The 16,828-nt window shown below is 39.0% G+C and overlaps 1 protein-coding gene across 2 annotated transcripts in view; it reads left to right on the top strand.

The window, feature by feature from the left end:
- The first annotated feature begins 217 nt into the window (after positions 1 to 217).
- lingo2 (leucine rich repeat and Ig domain containing 2) overlaps positions 218 to 16,828 on the top strand; it is a 190,232-nt gene continuing 173,621 nt past the window's right edge. The window contains exon 1 of one of the 2 annotated variants that reach the window (XM_079479367.1): positions 218 to 838. The gene's annotated coding sequence lies outside the window, so the exon portion shown is untranslated. The remainder of the gene's footprint in view (positions 839 to 16,828) is intronic. The other variant, XM_079479366.1, reaches the window with a different exon arrangement.

Genomic DNA, 16,828 nt, shown 5'->3' with positions numbered 1-16,828 from the left:
ATATGATATTTCTTGGTCTTGCGGCTGTGTCTTATTTGTATGTTAGGATCCTTTGCCGTAACTCTGAGTACAAACACATTGATTGTTAGACTGGGATGCGGGAGAGTGTGAGAAAGAGGGAGGGAAGCGGAGAATGGATGGAGGGGGTGGAAAGAACCGAGAGAGGGAGGGCGCCGTGTGTGTGTGCATATGTGCGAGCAATTGCACTTGTTCGTGTGACTGTGTCTGAGAGAGAGAGCGAGGAGAGCACGAGATGTTCAATAGACCGATCCTCAGCCTCTAGTGTCTCCGACATTATGCCGTGTGGGAGAAATTCAAGAGTCAATTAAACTCAGAATCTGCAAAAACTGACACAAGGATTAAACAAAACAGAAGATATTTGCTGGTTTGTGTTTCCCCTTAAGATTCGCAGTGGACGTGGCTGCCTGAGAGCGGATTGCCGGTCTGAAACTTCTCGGGGATGCGAGCACTGTGGAGAATGAGCTAAGGAGAGCGCGCATGACGGGTTGGAGAGCATCTGCTGCCTGTAGCCACTGACGGGAGGACCCTGCTTGCGAGGAGAACTGGCTCCGTTCTCCCTCTCTCTCTTTTCTGTCTCGCAAAGATAAGCAGCTTCCTTGAGTCTCGGGGTTGAAACTGGAGACATACAAGGGGGAAAAAATAACGGAGCCGAAAAGGACGGGAATTACTAAGGAAGCTATCAAGGGAATCTAAAGCGAGGACATTTAAGAAAAAGTATACGCATCTCAGGCTGTGTTTTGTGGCATATAGATTTGGGTCGTGCATTGCTTTCCTTCAGCCAGCCTGTGGAGTATAGGATCACAAATAGCATTTCAAGGTAAGATGTTAGTCAAGTTGGATGTATCGTATGTGCGAGCGAGGTTTGATAGAGCTGAGATTAGTTTACTGCAATGACAGCTGAAAAGCAGAAGTGGAGAAAATGTAAGTCAAAGTTGTCTTTTTATGTGTGGTTTTGAATATAATTTGTACGGTTTAATCGAAGTTAGATTAGATGATGCTGAAATGTCATTCACAGTTCACAGTGCTGTGCATACAGAGATTATGAGGGCCAGACTTGATTTAATGATTTAATCTATGCATAGGTCTGACATATAAAAACACAACGGACAAAGCAATTTAGTCTCCGCACCTTGGTGGATATTACCCATCTGCTGGGAAGGAGAAGACAAAGCGTGCAATTACAATCTGAAATGGTTTTCTTTCAGACAGGATCTCTCATTCATTAAACATCAGGGGTTTGAATGCTTAACCTGCTGTTTGACATTAAAATCCCAACTTTCCGAGTTGGCCATCAACATGAAAAGTCTATACGTTTTTTCTTCCCTGTCATACGCTCCCTCACACGACTTAATTCCTTTTGATGTCAGTTCTCCCTTGAGTTTTGTCATGGCACCTTCATGTGAAGCGATTTGTTGACCGTCTCTCTCTGCCTCTGACCACGTTTGAAAAAGCGCAGATTGAAAGCGTGATAGAGGCGGTTTGACAGCCTATCTTCACTGCCTTCTCACGAAAGCGAGGCCGGATTTAGAAGGAACGGAATATTAATCTTTTTGCAAAGTGAAAGACAGGCGTTGGGTTTGGGCGTGAATGTCCCAGAGCTCCGTCGAGGAGTGCGTGCACCCCCTCTTCTCCCGTCGGTTGTGGACAGGTGCCCCCCCACACGGAGGAGGGACTAAAATATTCATGACCGCACGCACATCCTGTCTGCCCTGAAATATTTAAAATAATTGAATAATAAATAAAGCTCGCTGTAGAAGTTGACCCCTCTGTTATCCTCTGTCCATGGTGATATCTGCTCGTGTGACCAGTCTGATTATAAAGCGCTGGAGACTGTTCATATGAGGAGTGTACACAGCAAGAATTAAAAGAGTACAATAATGCGATTGTATATAAGTCAAAGTCTTTTTCTCAGTATATGTTTGTGTGATCATGCAAATATGGAAAATAAGAGCGAAAGAGAGAGGCAGAGATTTTCACGCTACAGTCTTATTATCCAAATGCTCTGGCAGCGTCGTGAGCTCTCTCTATTGTCAGTAATAAATTGCTGAATTCAATGATTCGAGAGAGAGGCAGACCAACGGAGAAAAAAGAGGGAGTAATGATGATGTCTGTGTGTTCTGTGTCTTTGATGTTTTATTGAGCGCTAACTGGGCAGACCGACTGCGCAGTCTCTGGGTCCGCTGGTTTGTGTTTGAAGAGGCGGCTCTGAATTTAAGAGGACTGCTTGATTTACAGTCGCGTGTCTTTTTAGCTCATAACTACTGATCCCTGCAGATCTCTGTGTGTGCGTGTTGTCTTGTGGCGATGATATTCTTACACTAGTTTGGAATACTTGACTTGCTCTTATTTATAAAACCATTTTTTGAACTTTTCAGATCATTTGCTTTCTACGTTCAAACAATCATTAAATATGATTTTGCAAAACATACACGATGAATGTATAAATAGAGAGTAATTGCTATGCGACAGCAGTAGCGTAGCCTGCCTGCTGTGCGTGTTATGAAACGGGCCTTGGAGGGTCTTGGATGGAAATGAGAATCAACCGGCAGATGCAGCCGCAGAAAAAAAGCCTTTAAATGCCTTGCCAGAACTGGTTGTTCTGAGTCTGGGTGACCACAGCCAGATGCATCAACGCACATGGGGATGTGAAAAGCTTTGCCACTGTATTGAAACTGTAACTCAGCCATGGCTAAAAGCGCTCTCATGGCCATCTCCATGGCTTGGTATGTTAAATGAGTGGTTTGATGGCAGAAAAGATTTACAGATGTCCCGTGAAGCGGAATGTGGGGGTGAAGGTCACTGCAATGCATTGTAAATGCTTTGATCATGTACTTCATTGATTTTCTTTCTATTGTAATTTTAAACCAAAGGCGTGCTGCTTGGCTCTGGATGCACGTGAATCGCACAGTGAATTACACAAAGTAATGAAAACCTAAAGGTATTCTGTTCGGTGCTCTCATAAACAAGCTTTGCCGTCGACCTTCATTACAAATATGGTAAGTATGCAAGTGGAGATGTGGCAGCTTGGCCAGCACATTGCGTCGTACTGTTGTGAATATATAGTGTTGTTATGCATATCAGAAGTTGTAAAAAAAATATATATATATCTTTAATGCTTTGATATTTGAAAATACAGAGTGAATCCTATATAGCAAGTGCGGATATTCCATTTTAACTACATATACATTTACATTTAGTCATTTAGCAGACGCTTTTATCCAAAGCGACTTACACAGAGTTCAGGGAGCAATAAGCGATATGTCATAAAAGCGCAATAGTACATTAGGTGCTAATACAAAGTTACTAGTTTCAACACGAGCTAGACCACTACCTGTTGAGAGAAGAGGGTTAGTGTTATTTTTTTTTTATTTGACTGTCAAGTATTCGCCGAAAAGGTGTGTTTAAAGTTATTTTTTGAAGGTTGTGAGAGATGTGGTTGGCCGGACCGCATAAGGAAGAATGTTCCACCAGGAATGAGTTGTGAAGGAGAATGAGCGCGAAAGGGATTTAGTGCCCTTATGAGAAGGCATTACAAGGCGCCGTTTGTTTGCTGAACAGAGGGTTCTTGATGGGGTGTAGGAGTGTGGTAGGGTGTGAAAGTATGCCAGGGCAGATCCAGTGATAGTCCTGTAGACAAACACGAGTGACTTGAATCTGCTTCCATTGCTCAGTCCTTGCATCTTTTCCTTGGATCCTAAGGGGTGGAGCTAAGACGCAATAAAAGGAAGTGAGAAAAAGAAACGATGATGCACCAATAACATTGCAGAGAAGCAATGGCGCAATAGTGCCCTGCAGCTTAGATGCTGAGTACACAAACTTACATTGCTTTAAATTGAACATGATTTGAGTCTAAAACAAATATTTGACGCTACAAGTGTAACTTAATGTTATTTTATTAGTGTTAGATAAAGAGAACCAAGCGCTTAAACATAGCATTCTGTACAGATCAGGTGCTCCTTCTACCCGCAACAGACTGTATGATTCAACATTTGTGACTATGTTTTTAGCGAGTCCATTAAGAGAAAAAATCAATGCTCATTGTTCCATCAACATTTATTTTTGTTTTTTGAAGACGGTGACCTTTAGCTGAGCGACTCCTTCGTCTCGCAAGAGTGCTTGGATGAGTCTGTCACAGGGTTTGGCTTTCAGATCATTAGTGCACATCAGGGTGATGCTGTGTTGGCACGGCCACCACAAAAACAGTCATGCCCTCCTTGCCGCAAGGCTAAATAACAGAAGAAAGCTCTAAATTGGGCACTGGCCCCATCTGCCTTCTTCCGGTGTTTGTTGATTTGATCCCTGAGGCAAGTGTAGACTATAATGACAGAGATGTAATGCACGTGGACTAATTTTAGCCACAATCAAAGAGCGTTTTTCCACCATCGTGCCGAATCGTTCTCGTTGCTTAATCATTCCACTCCGTGCCAATCCATGCCAATCGGTACGTAAATGGTTTCATTTCCACCGCAGGGCTGATGACGAAAATGTTTAGAATGTAAACACAAAATCGTCACGTGCAGCCTTGGTAACACAAGCGACTGAGCTATACGCCTCTGCACACATTCATTAGCACGCATTCAAAGTTCCGAGCTGAGAACAGTTTGTAATCGTGCCGTGTTGAACCAGGCTCACGTGGAAACATAACTATAACCGTTTCAGACTGTGCTTAGAATGGTTCGGCGCGATGGTGGAAAGCACTCAAAGTGTCTTCTTTGATCGTAACGCTTACAGCACTCTGCGTTCCGTCAAAAACATATTTATCAATATATTCATTTAACGCATCTGGATGGTATACAGACAGATGGTAGATCTAAACCTCAAGGGTCTTAGATGTCTGGTGGAAAACAAGCTGGCAACAAGCACACAATGCTATTAAAGTTCTTACAAATGCTGAAAACGGTTTAAAATATAATTCTCATGACCTCCTTGCTGAGCTGTACACGGCAGAGATGATGTCAATATAATAATTTCAGGCCCTGCATGTGAAGTACTAGTGCTTCTATTCACGTGGATGAATTGTTTAATTGTTTTTGTAATTCTCCTCACAAGAAAAGGTGACCTGTGATTCTTTTTCCAGAAAAATCAAAGCGTTTCAATTAATAGACAAGGTATGCCATGTGTTTTTAGGTCAGTTCCAAACTGAGACGTAGCCCATTGCAATACTAACTTAAGAGCCATCTTAAGCTTTCCATCCTCTTTCCGCCCAAGCCCTATGATGTGTAGGCTGCCTGGGGGAATGGCATGGTTGGCATGGCGTGACGAGTCTGATGTTTCTTATGCAGCGTGAGAAGGGGGTAGCTAAGGGTGGAGGACATGCACTCCGGTGAGCTCATGGATAGCTCTGGCTTTGTGGGGATGGATTAGGACCAACAGCAGCTGACAGTGACCCTGACACCCACGTCACCTTTGCGGTCGACCTGCCGTAGCCGAGCCATCTAATCTGGTGTACGCCGGCCACCTCGAACTACAGTGGTACTTGAGTGCAGGTTGACACAGAGCATTAACAAAGGTCACATGGGTGACGCGATGGAGAAGAGCTGAGAAATGAGAGGGGTTTTTAGCTGTGAGTGAGGAGAGGGGGATAGAGTATACTTCAAGAGAAGGTCAGCGTGCCTCGGGTTGGAGCGGATTCTGGTCTGACTTTCATTCAAGGTCTCTCGCATTTTGTTTCATTCTGCATCAATGTTTCCAAGTGTTTCAAGTTTCCATAGTGTTGTGTAGGAGATGTTATGTACAGGGTTGGTCAGGAGAGACGATAAGGAAGCAGACACTGTCCACTCGTTCCTCCACCATTTTGTATTCTGCATCCCTGCCATTACAGATAAGCGCATGAAGAATTGCTTTCACAGATATTTTTTCCAAAAATACAGCAATGGTCAATGGTTTGTTTATGTACAAATAATCTACATCTACATATAAATATATTAAACATGTTTTAAAAATTACAATTATGTGTTTAAAAGCGCTCAGAGTCAGCTATATAGAAGTAGTTACAGCATCTTAACACATTAGTATTTTGTAAACTTTATTGGAAATGTTTACTCGGCTCAACTTTTGCCTCTTTATCATTATTATCTGAAGCATACAGTAACTTAATATAAAACTTAAAAAAAGTCTTTTTTAAATTAAATAAATAAGAAAATGTTTCCATTTGTTGAGAAATTCAGATTACAAATCATTTATAAGAACAATTATGTTTATGATTGCTCCATAATAGATTTTCTCAGTTAGAATTTGCAGCTTTAAGTAAATTTACTGATAAATATTTTTAGCATATATACATATAAGTGCCGCTGGCCAAATCTGTGTTAAAAGGTACAGCATTTACAGAAAGTGCTGTTAATATTTTTACCTTCTGTCCAAACATGCTTTGTGAATGCTGTTCTTAATGGTTAGTTAGTTGCACATGGGAACAGCTGTCTACACCTTCACAGTATTCAGGTAATTGTATCTTTACAATACATCGATCCAGAGAAAGCGAGAGCGAGAGAGAGTCTCATTGCAGAACCGCATTCATGATGCTTGTTACAAGGGCCCACAATGCAATTAGTTGGACCATAAAGCAGCACCCCTCCATGCTTTGATGTGATATTTGCTAATATGCCTAAACTCATCCAATTAACCAATCCATAATGATGTTGTTTGGATGGTAGATGCATTTCATTAATAGGCATGTAATTATTGACACTAATCATTTGAAACAAACGATGGCAATTGGGGTTTTGACATGGTCATTCACCTACCGGGCTAAAGCGTATACAACGGTGAATCCTGAAAACATGAAATGTTTGGTGTGTACCTTTTTCTACCAATAATTCAGACCAAAGAGTTTAGTAAAAATTTTGAATTTTTTAGATATTACTTTTAGTGTAATCCAGTGGTTCCATTTGCACAACTACAGTATGTGGCAACAGCCGGTGGCAATAAACATATTTTTCCATTCATTGTTGTTCAAAATAAACTGTGAACTCTTTATAGTACTTTTTTATGTAATGCATAAAATATGTATACTAGTTTTAACAGTACCTAGTTAATTTCTGGAATGTTCTTAAAAGCATTCAATTTATTTATTTATTAATATTGTTGTGCCATCATCCCATCTCTGTTTGCAAGAAAAGCTAAATCAGACACTTTCTGGGGTTCCTCTATGATCCAAGCAACTGCCACTGAAATGGTTTAAAATATGTTTAAAGAGGTAGATCTCTGAAAAATGAAAGTTCTGTCATCATTTACTCAACCTCAAGTCAACTAAATAATTATTATTCGTAAATATAAATAAACACATCTAAATATTTCCTAAATATAAAAACATGTATCTGTTTGTTTTTGTGTTCAAGATGAAATGAATGAAAATGAATATGCACAGTATACAGACAAACAGCATATTATGTAAACACATGTATAGTACAATGCAATGTTAGTCTCTTTGGATAAAAGCGTCTGCCAAATGCATAAATGTAATGTAAACATATTATTCTGGCGGCAATTAATCACATATATTTATTTCACGGTCAATGTTATCTCACAAAAATAAAAGTAGTAACATTTAAAAGCTGCAAGTTTCTTTTTTAACCGCAGTACATTAAATTCAACGTGCTTTTCTGGTTGAAAGCGACTCAGAATCATTGCATATCTCCATAGTGTTGTTTAATGCCGTGTGTCTAGCTTTTAAAATCTAATTAAACTCAATGAAATCTGTTTAATCAGCAAGTGCTTCCTCTGTCTGTTCAGTTATGCGAGGCGTAAAGTTCACGTAGGCACTTCACATGCGATGCTCTGCTGAGAGATATTTTACTAGGGTGGAGAGTAGTGTGTAAAATCTGAAAAACGGCTTGTTATTGAGGAGAAAAGCTTTTTTGAGAGAGGTCATGAGTATTCCTCGAGCACTTTCTTCCAAAGCCCCTTGCTTTAATATTTGCCAACCCTGTATTTGACTGAATTTGTTGTTATTTTTGCCAAAGGCTGTGTCAGTAGAAATATTCTTTTAAATAAATGAATGGCAATTTACATCCTTTTGCATACAGGATACTGTTCATCACCTCTGCCACAGAGATTGGTGGTATGCAACTGTGTACCGCATTATCAAAGTGCACTGCCTTTTTCATTATGAAAGATTCTTGCTGTGTTATAATTTACTGGATTGGATGTACTGTGACTGTTAATACGGCCTTCGAGAGGCTCTGGAACAAAGCCGCAGCATCTAAATGATGACCTTTACCTCAGTTCGAACAAGCAGTCCCTACATTGTCAACATGTGTAATTTCTACCCTTGGATGCCAACGCAGCACGGAATTATAAATCAATGAGACTGCATTACTGAGGATTCCCGCGCCCCTGGGGTTAGCTGGGGATGGAATAATGGGCGATGAAGGGTTTGGGCGGAAGGGGATGTGGGGGAATGTGGCGAGCAGAGAGTTCCTGGGGATGCCGCTGTTGTGTCCGGCCCACAAAGCTGCGGTCTGTTGCTGGCAGGAGGTGAGATGGAAAGAAAGAGGTTCTTATCGAACTCTTGCAGACAGAGAGCAGACATTTGTTGTGTTGTGTGAGTCTGTGTGTGTCTTTGGTGTTTGTACACATCACATTTTTTTAAAAGATATATAGGTTTGTTTCTCTCTCCTTATCTTGGGTGTGTGGTTCTAGGTGTGCTTTCGTGTGTGTCTGTTTGTGTGCGTGTTTGTGTGTTGTTGTGTGGAGTGTTTTGTGTGTCTGAATCTGTGTGTATGTGTCTGTCTTCTGTGTTTTCACCTTTTTTGTTTTGACTTGCATAACCTTAAATGTTTTGCTTATAGTCAATATGTTTTCTTGTACAGCTGCTTTCTAACAATGATCATTTTAAAAAGCGCTATACAAATAAATTTGACTTGACTTTAAAATGATTGTCCTGAGGGGTCAAGGTCTGACTAGTTAGCATGGTTAGTCCCTAAGGGGAAATGCCAAAACTACACTTCATAATGTCATAAAACTAAAATCAGTTTTCCAAGGATGGTTTTGTTGTGCATAAAGGTTCTTCATATTTTAGGTTTCTTGTTTTATTGGCTTTTTAAGAGTGTCCACTATTTTGGAAGCAAAAAGTACATTTCTTCATTCGTAGTCGATCAAAACATATTTTCATGATAAAATGAATTATATTATAATAGTTGTTTATAGTAGATGAGCCAGAGCAAGATGTGTTAGTATGAAAGGTATTTTCTGTTGTGTAAGGTTTGTGTAAGTCTACAGGGAGTTATTATTTGTACAGCTTTACACAGACACAACCTTGAGCTACTGTAATATTAATACCATTCAAACTACAAACTACTCGTGCAAACATGTATTGGGACCCTGTCTTTGAAAACCCACTTAAAGCTATTTTATGTGATGAACTGTTTCCTACATACGTCACATCATTCCACATAAAAAGCATGAATGTTAAAACTCTTCTTTGGAAATGTAACCTTGATATCTTTATATATTGATGTTCTGAAGCCTGTATGTTACAGACAGTGTCACAATTTACTCGAACTAACTTTCTCAGTGTCACAGGAAGGCTCTTTAGTTTACTTGTGGAGTTTTATTAGCCCCTGTATTAGCCTGTGTATTAGTATTAATTCTCTGAACTACTAACAATATTCTCCCAAAGTTAAAATTCAAATGTATTTTCAGAAAATGAAAACTGGACAAACGGGTGACAATAACAGAAAACATGCTCTGTATTTTCTCAGACCTCAAATACGGCAAAGAAAACAAGTTTATATTCAGTTTTAAGCGATATTACATTAATATTAGTGTATAGGAAAATTTTATGTGATAACCTAGATTTTTATCCCAGTTTTCCTGTGTCTTTTACATTGCTGTTGGATGACTTTGTCACTCCTGAGGTTTTAAATGCACATATATGTATTTATATACAATAAATATATATATATATATATATATATATATGTTTATTTGTTCTTTTATCTATTACATATCAGCTTCTCTTTATAATTTAATCTTCTGTAAATGTTCCCAGTCCTTTTAAAACTTTAATCACCACTTTGTCTTTTTGCTACAGTACCTCTAGTGTTATCCAAGAGAATGGTTTTCCATTTCGACTCCATTTAACCTCATGCACTTTTAAAGGGATATTTGTAACAGTGTAAAACAATAAGGTTGAATGTTGCAAGCACACAGTCGATCTTGCCCTTGAATATTTATTATCCCAAAACCACAGCCAAATTCTGAGTCACCCTGATTCATATTGTCACGGCACATACTGGCTGTGCTCCACTACTGCAGGCGCTGTGCAGAACATGTATTCCTTACTGTACCTGTTACAACACAGCTCAAAATATCCCGATCTCTAACCTGAGATGGCAAACTGCATCAAGCTGTATTTGTTTGATGCACAAATGCTCCTACACAAGTCCCAAAGGAACCAGTCACTGATTTATGGGGCAATATGGATCGGCACGTAGAGAAATATGACCAATAAAATAAGACGCCATCCATTACTTACAGGGAGGGTTCTATATGCTGCATATTCAATATAAACATATCTTTGAATAACATGCATTCCTTAGCAAGAATTGTAGTGACTATATACTGTAACAGGTGTTCTGTGGTATTTTGCGAAAGGTTATGGGATTGCCATGTCTGCCTCAGTTTTATCTTTAAAAAAATCCACTTTCTGTTTATGAGAAACTCTACCCACCTAAAGCAGACCTTCATTTATTAATTCCTTTAATGTGCCCACCCTCAGATCAATAGAAACCTAAAAAACATTTAAAAAGGCATTTGGCTCTGGGCCATATTTTATCACTTCCAAGCTGCACTCTTTCTGTTGTGCCCAAAGAGACTTCATTATCTCCAACCGATTCTGTTGAAAGAACAAGGGTGAGGCAATCTTAAAGTTGGAAAAGGGTGGAAATATTTGATGAACCATGATTTTAGACAGATGTTGGTACATTCTTATTAGGAGTATTAGTAGGGCGAGAGAGAGTGTGAGTTGGGTTTGGGATAAGTATTTGTCTGCTCTACTAGGGCTTGCCAGAAAGTCATGCATGACAATACAAGCGGCCTGCACCCTGATCATATTAGATGGGGCTTAAAAGATTCAGTGAAGTGATCACGCATTTGATCTTTCCACTGCTTCATTTGGCACGTTGACTTGCGGCAACAAATGTGTTATGACTCACCCAGAAAAGATTGGTGGAAATCTTATATACAATACAAAAATCCTTAAATTATAGACAAAAACCAGGTCCAGATCACATCCGAAACATCAATAAATGCTATTATTTACAGTGGCTGTATATTCATTGGAATTCATGTAAATTAAAGGCACTATAACAAATATGAATATACCATTATGTGCACATGTTGCCATTTAAATAACAGCTTTTTAACAATAACACTCCTAATGGTCCTAAAATAGGAATTTTTCTGTTGATAATACAGTGTTTCTGATTTCATTTCTTTTAGTTTTGGGGTAAAACACATCCAGGACGTGCTCTTGACAGATTTCGCTAGACTCACCAAAATTTGAACTCAGATGCTCGTTCCCCAGGCATAATTTATGCTTTTAACGTCTTAAAAGCCTGTAAGTCAGCAATCTCTGAGAGCTCAGAAGATCATTTTCTGTATTCAGCCTGTACGTTTGAGATCGACTCTGAAATAAGAACCACGCCAACCCACGCTGTTCATGTCCTAATGTAAAAATGGAAAAATATATGTTTCAGATGTAGTCTGGGAGAACGGCGTACATTTTGGCCCCGGTGAGCTCGAACTAACAGCAGGACCGTTCTTCTCCGGAAAAAGCACAGATTGCTGTTCTCCTCCTCAGACTCGGGCTGTTTCCTCTTCATTCTCGCGGCCCCAGATGGCCAGGGCAGACGCCCAAGACTTGCTTGGGAAAAGAAGCCTCATTCTCCTCTCACTGTGTTGCTTTTTTAGAAGGTTCCAAGGCTCGTTCATTTGGCAGAGGTGGCGCTGTTGATTGGCACAGCTTTGAAGTCCAACTGCGAGTGGAATTGATGGGTGTGGTTGAAGGGCAAGACGGGACAGCTAAATTTAGATCTAAAGGCGACAGAGAGATGAGTCAGCTCATCCATTTTCAGAATTAGAAAGATTAAACAATGTGATCTGGCAGGTGAATATGCATAATTATTTACATTTATACCATTCAGATTTGCATACACACTGGTTGTTAGCTATAAACATTTAGGGGTATTTGCAAATACCAATTAAAAACCACGACAGAGCAATGTGTGCTGCTGTTGTTGACAACATATTTAAATGAGGTGTTTGAGAAATTATGCTGGGATTGAATGCTGAAATGTCGTCTATGTAGAATAATTGGAGCTGTAGTCATTGTAGTGGTTGGCACACATTGTCATGGTGCTTATTCAAGTGTTTTATTATTAGGTTATTTAAAGTATTTTTATGCTGTTACTAATAAGAAATAATTAATGTTTGACTAAATAATCTAGTTGATGCAACACTGTTGGGTTTAATTTTCTTTGGACAATGGCAACATTTATGCATTTATTTAATTTTTGAACAGTTGTTGTACACTAAAGCTACACTATAGCTTTGAGGTAGCAGCTTTCCATCTAGTCATGTATTGAGATGGCCAAACAAGCATTAACCCAGGGAGGACAATTAGGAGCCAAAGAAAAGCCATCTTTGCTGCCTCATTAGGAGGGGGAGGATGGGGTGTTCACCATGGTTAATTGAAACATCAAGTTCTTGGCATATGTCTCTCCCCGGCTGTCATTCAGCAGGACGAGGATAAAAACCCTAGCATGATAGAATGAGCTCTCATTGAAACATACTGGCAGACTTTTAACTCGACCAGAGTCAGGCCAAGGAATCGCCATCTATGTCATTACAGGAAACGTTTATGACAGATACTTAATTTATCCCTCCAGTTCTGTAAACAAATGCCCATGTTTTAGGCCAGTCGTGTTTTCGGTGGCACTGACCCTGGTTTTTTTGTTTCTTGTTTGAAGTGTGTTTTTCATGGTTGGCTGTGGCCCAAACCACTCAAATACGCTTAGGTCAGGTAACTTTGGAAGTAGCCGTGTGATGGAGGAGGAAAGGGGAAAATACTGTTATTAGCCGTGAACTGGGTCAGGTTGAGATCCAAGCAGAGAAGGAGGTAGATATGGCTGTAATGACCTTACCCTTTTTTTCAATGGACACCTAAAGAATCACTAAAGAAGATAATTTGAAGAATTGGTAACCAAACAATGGCGGAATCCATTGACTCGCATTGGTTTTCCGTCTATACCATGCAAGTAAATGGGTATCTTTGTTTGGTGAACAAAACAATTCTTCAAAATATGTTTTGTTCTACAGAAGAAAGAAAGGCATACAGGTTTGAAATGACAAGAGGCGGACTGAATGATGACAGTATTTTCATTTTCTCTGCGAGCTTGGTAAAGTCAAATAAGTTCCTTTTTTAAAAAGTTATTTGTTATTTTGTTAAAACCTGCTTGAAGATATAAAAGCAGCAGAGGAAAAACTGTAAAAAAAGTTACACAAATTGGCAATAAACTAATTTGTAATATGCAAACATTCTTAAATATGCAAGAGCTTAAATGTGTGTATGAACAAATGCATGTACAATGTATGAACACATCTTTCAATACACTGATTTCACTAGGGACTGCGAAATCCACTTATGTGGGTGCGTATTTCTGGGGTAACGATTCATTCATTTACTCTGTGCATCGATTAAAAATCCTGCTTCTGCAATATTGTCCTATCTTGACTTTTAAATAATCATTTTTGGTCAAAGATCAATTTTCAACGCTACAATTTTTCGCTTACTGAAAATAACCACAAATTATGTAACATTTGCAGATTACTGCCATATAAGATGTTCTCACTAGGCACTGCGCCTCCGCATGCTTCTCTATTTCTCACCCTTACTGGGGTTGCATCCGCTCACTGATTATCACGTGCGAATAACATCTCTCTCATGACAACTCCTTGGTTTTGCGTAAAATTTATTCAGGGCCCAATTGCATAAACTTAGCGGCTAAATTACAACTAGTCTCACTGACTAGCAATTAGTTAGGACTAATCAGACTTAAATTGATGCTGTTGCTAGCCCAGCTTATTGTAATGACCACTACTAAAATGGTCTTTATTTGCACGGAGACAGAAGTGTGTAGTTTCCTTTATTTTTTGTTCTAGATCAAGTAGCATCTGCATTTATACAGTACAATGTCAGATATATGAAATGAACTGTGCTTTTGAGTCATATTACAAACCAACGAATCATAGTTCCAATGTGTATCAGCCCAGAGCCCAGTAGCATCTCTTCTTGGTTATGAAGAGGTCAGTCATAATCACTAAACCAGTGATATACTGTATTTGATCTTCAAGAGCTAGAGCCTAAATTCCAAAAGACCTTGTTTCACAAATATGGTACGAGGAGCGGATGTGCTCATTGCGTGGTTTTATCAGTGTTTCAGTTTCACACCTAAGATGACAGACTATGCTGTCCACAGAATCCCACTTCTTATCTCTCCCCATGCTGATAAGACCTCTGGGTTACCTTGGCTCCCTCTCAAGAATTTATCCCTCAGATAAACCTTTTACCTTACAAAAGAATTTGTTACAAAAGAGGAACCTAAATCACCCTTTTGTTTTGCATCATCACTTTTGTGCAAAATGGGAGCATAACAAGGCACACCGCTTACCGGAGTGTGGGGTTGAGAAAGTGACCTTCTCTTTTTGCATGCACAAAAACGTCATCAACAAAGTTAGTATGATTGCTGTTGTTGTGTTTTTAATAGTTTATAATATGCCACAGAAAGCAATAGCTTGGCTTAATATTATAACAGCCCTGGCAAAAAGCCATTGTGATTGAAACTGGGCTCTAATTGAATTTGTAGCGCAGTGGTTTTTGTAAGTAAGTCCAGCTAATTTGGGGGAAAACGTCTTGCACTATGGTGGAACAGTGCTAAACTATGGCAAGCCCAATCAAAATTGGATTCACAGGCATCTTGTTTTTGGATGTCGTCCTAAAGACACAAGTTATCCAGAAGCTTAGCAGATTCCATTACACAGTGATTTTTGGTAAGTGGATGAATGTTTCCACAATATAATTTCCACTTCTCTACAATTGTTGTGTTGTGTTTAATAGCATTCTTCGGGGAATTGACAGTGATGACATTTTAAACATTATTGTAATGAAATGGCAGACTCATTTACATTAAGGCTAGGTAGCACTTTATGTATCTTAAATAATATTTTTTATACAATGTATAATTTCGTAATTACATCTTGTATATAAATGCATAATGTCTTAAATTTCAGTTCGAGCACGTGATTTGTTGACACATTCGTCTCCTTGGTAAAGACGTACCGTACACTAACCTTTAATTAAATAGCAAAATTATTTGTTATAATGGAAATGAGGCGCAGCAGAAAGTCAAAATTTGAATGAAAAATAAATATTGTATGTTTGTTATTTATGTATTTAAACATAATGTAAATGTATAGATATACATGGATGGATTTTATTATTGAATGTCACAATATTGGAAACGTTTAAACCTACATATACAATATATACACTACAATTATACAGTATACACGGGTCATAAGTTTGGGATCACTTGACAACAATGTTTCTTATGATGTTAAAAATCTCTCAATCTCACAGGTGTTTGTTTCAATGTTTAAAATTATTTGTGTAGATTTGTAATTTCTTTCGTTGGAAATTGACATTTTTATTTACTAAATTGTTTTTAATTAATTACCAAATAAAGTATAAAAATCAGCCAATAAGAGTCCAGCATAGGCGGAAATCACTTCAATACTGTTAAAAAAGCTTTCCAGGTTAAGACCTCAAAATGCAAACAATTTTGCTAATTCTAGTAAAAGTAGGTGAGTACTTTGAAGATGCTAAAATATAACAGAGTTCAATAATTTTAGAAGCTTTTAGTCACAACATAATCCCAGTTACAATTGTCTTTCTCAATGGTTTTGACAGGTTTACTTTTGTTCTAAAATACAAAGAACGTTTAAGTGATCCCAAACTTTTGACCGGTCGTGTAGATAAAACGTAGCAAAAAGTTTCCAGAATAGTTTTGTGCGTCTGACCTTCATATAACAAACCCCTGGGACATAAAAGTGCACGTAGTCAAAGAAACGCCACACTGTGCTTCAGAAGTCAAATGCAAAGAGGTCTTTTTACTGTAGCAGTTAAATTATAGTGGGATCCATACGAACAAGTTCTCCTAGATGGACCATTTGAGGGAAGTGGCAAGTCTACATTAGATGCTAATGGCCTCATTCACAGCAGAAAAATAACCGTGCCTGCACCTCTTCCACATGCTTGTGAAGAACTCTGGCACCTCGCCTGTCACAGGAAGACAAATAGACTTTCAGTACAGGAACAACATATCAGGCATCACACAGTCATCTGACAGTGTTAGGTCACTAAGTGAACAGAAAGAACTGCGCTGAACCGGGCAGCTGCATTACGCAACATCTCAGCCAACTGTTTGGAACAGGTTTTTGCTCAGGCCGGTGGACATTCAGCAAGTCTGTTAACCACATGGGCTCATTATAGCAAGAATTACAGCCTGAGCCTCTCAAATAGCAGCTCAGTAAAGGTTAAAGTCATGAGTACTGAACGCGTACAAATGCATGCATGCGGTATGCAAACATAATATATTTACACCCATACAAACCACTTGCAGTCACAACATGGCAGCAGGATTGTGTAGGCGTTTTACTTGTAGATGTTATGACTCACTGGATAATTGATACTGTACTATTCCATCTCTGGTTTTTGATTTTTTCCTTTTCAATCAAGTAAGTTTAT

The sequence above is a fragment of the Barbatula barbatula genome (assembly GCF_947034865.1).
Source record: "Barbatula barbatula genome assembly, chromosome: 18".
NCBI classification, from domain to species: Eukaryota; Metazoa; Chordata; class Actinopteri; order Cypriniformes; family Nemacheilidae; genus Barbatula; species Barbatula barbatula.
Note: the sequence above shows the minus strand (reverse complement) of the source record. Positions and strands in the feature narration are given on the sequence as shown.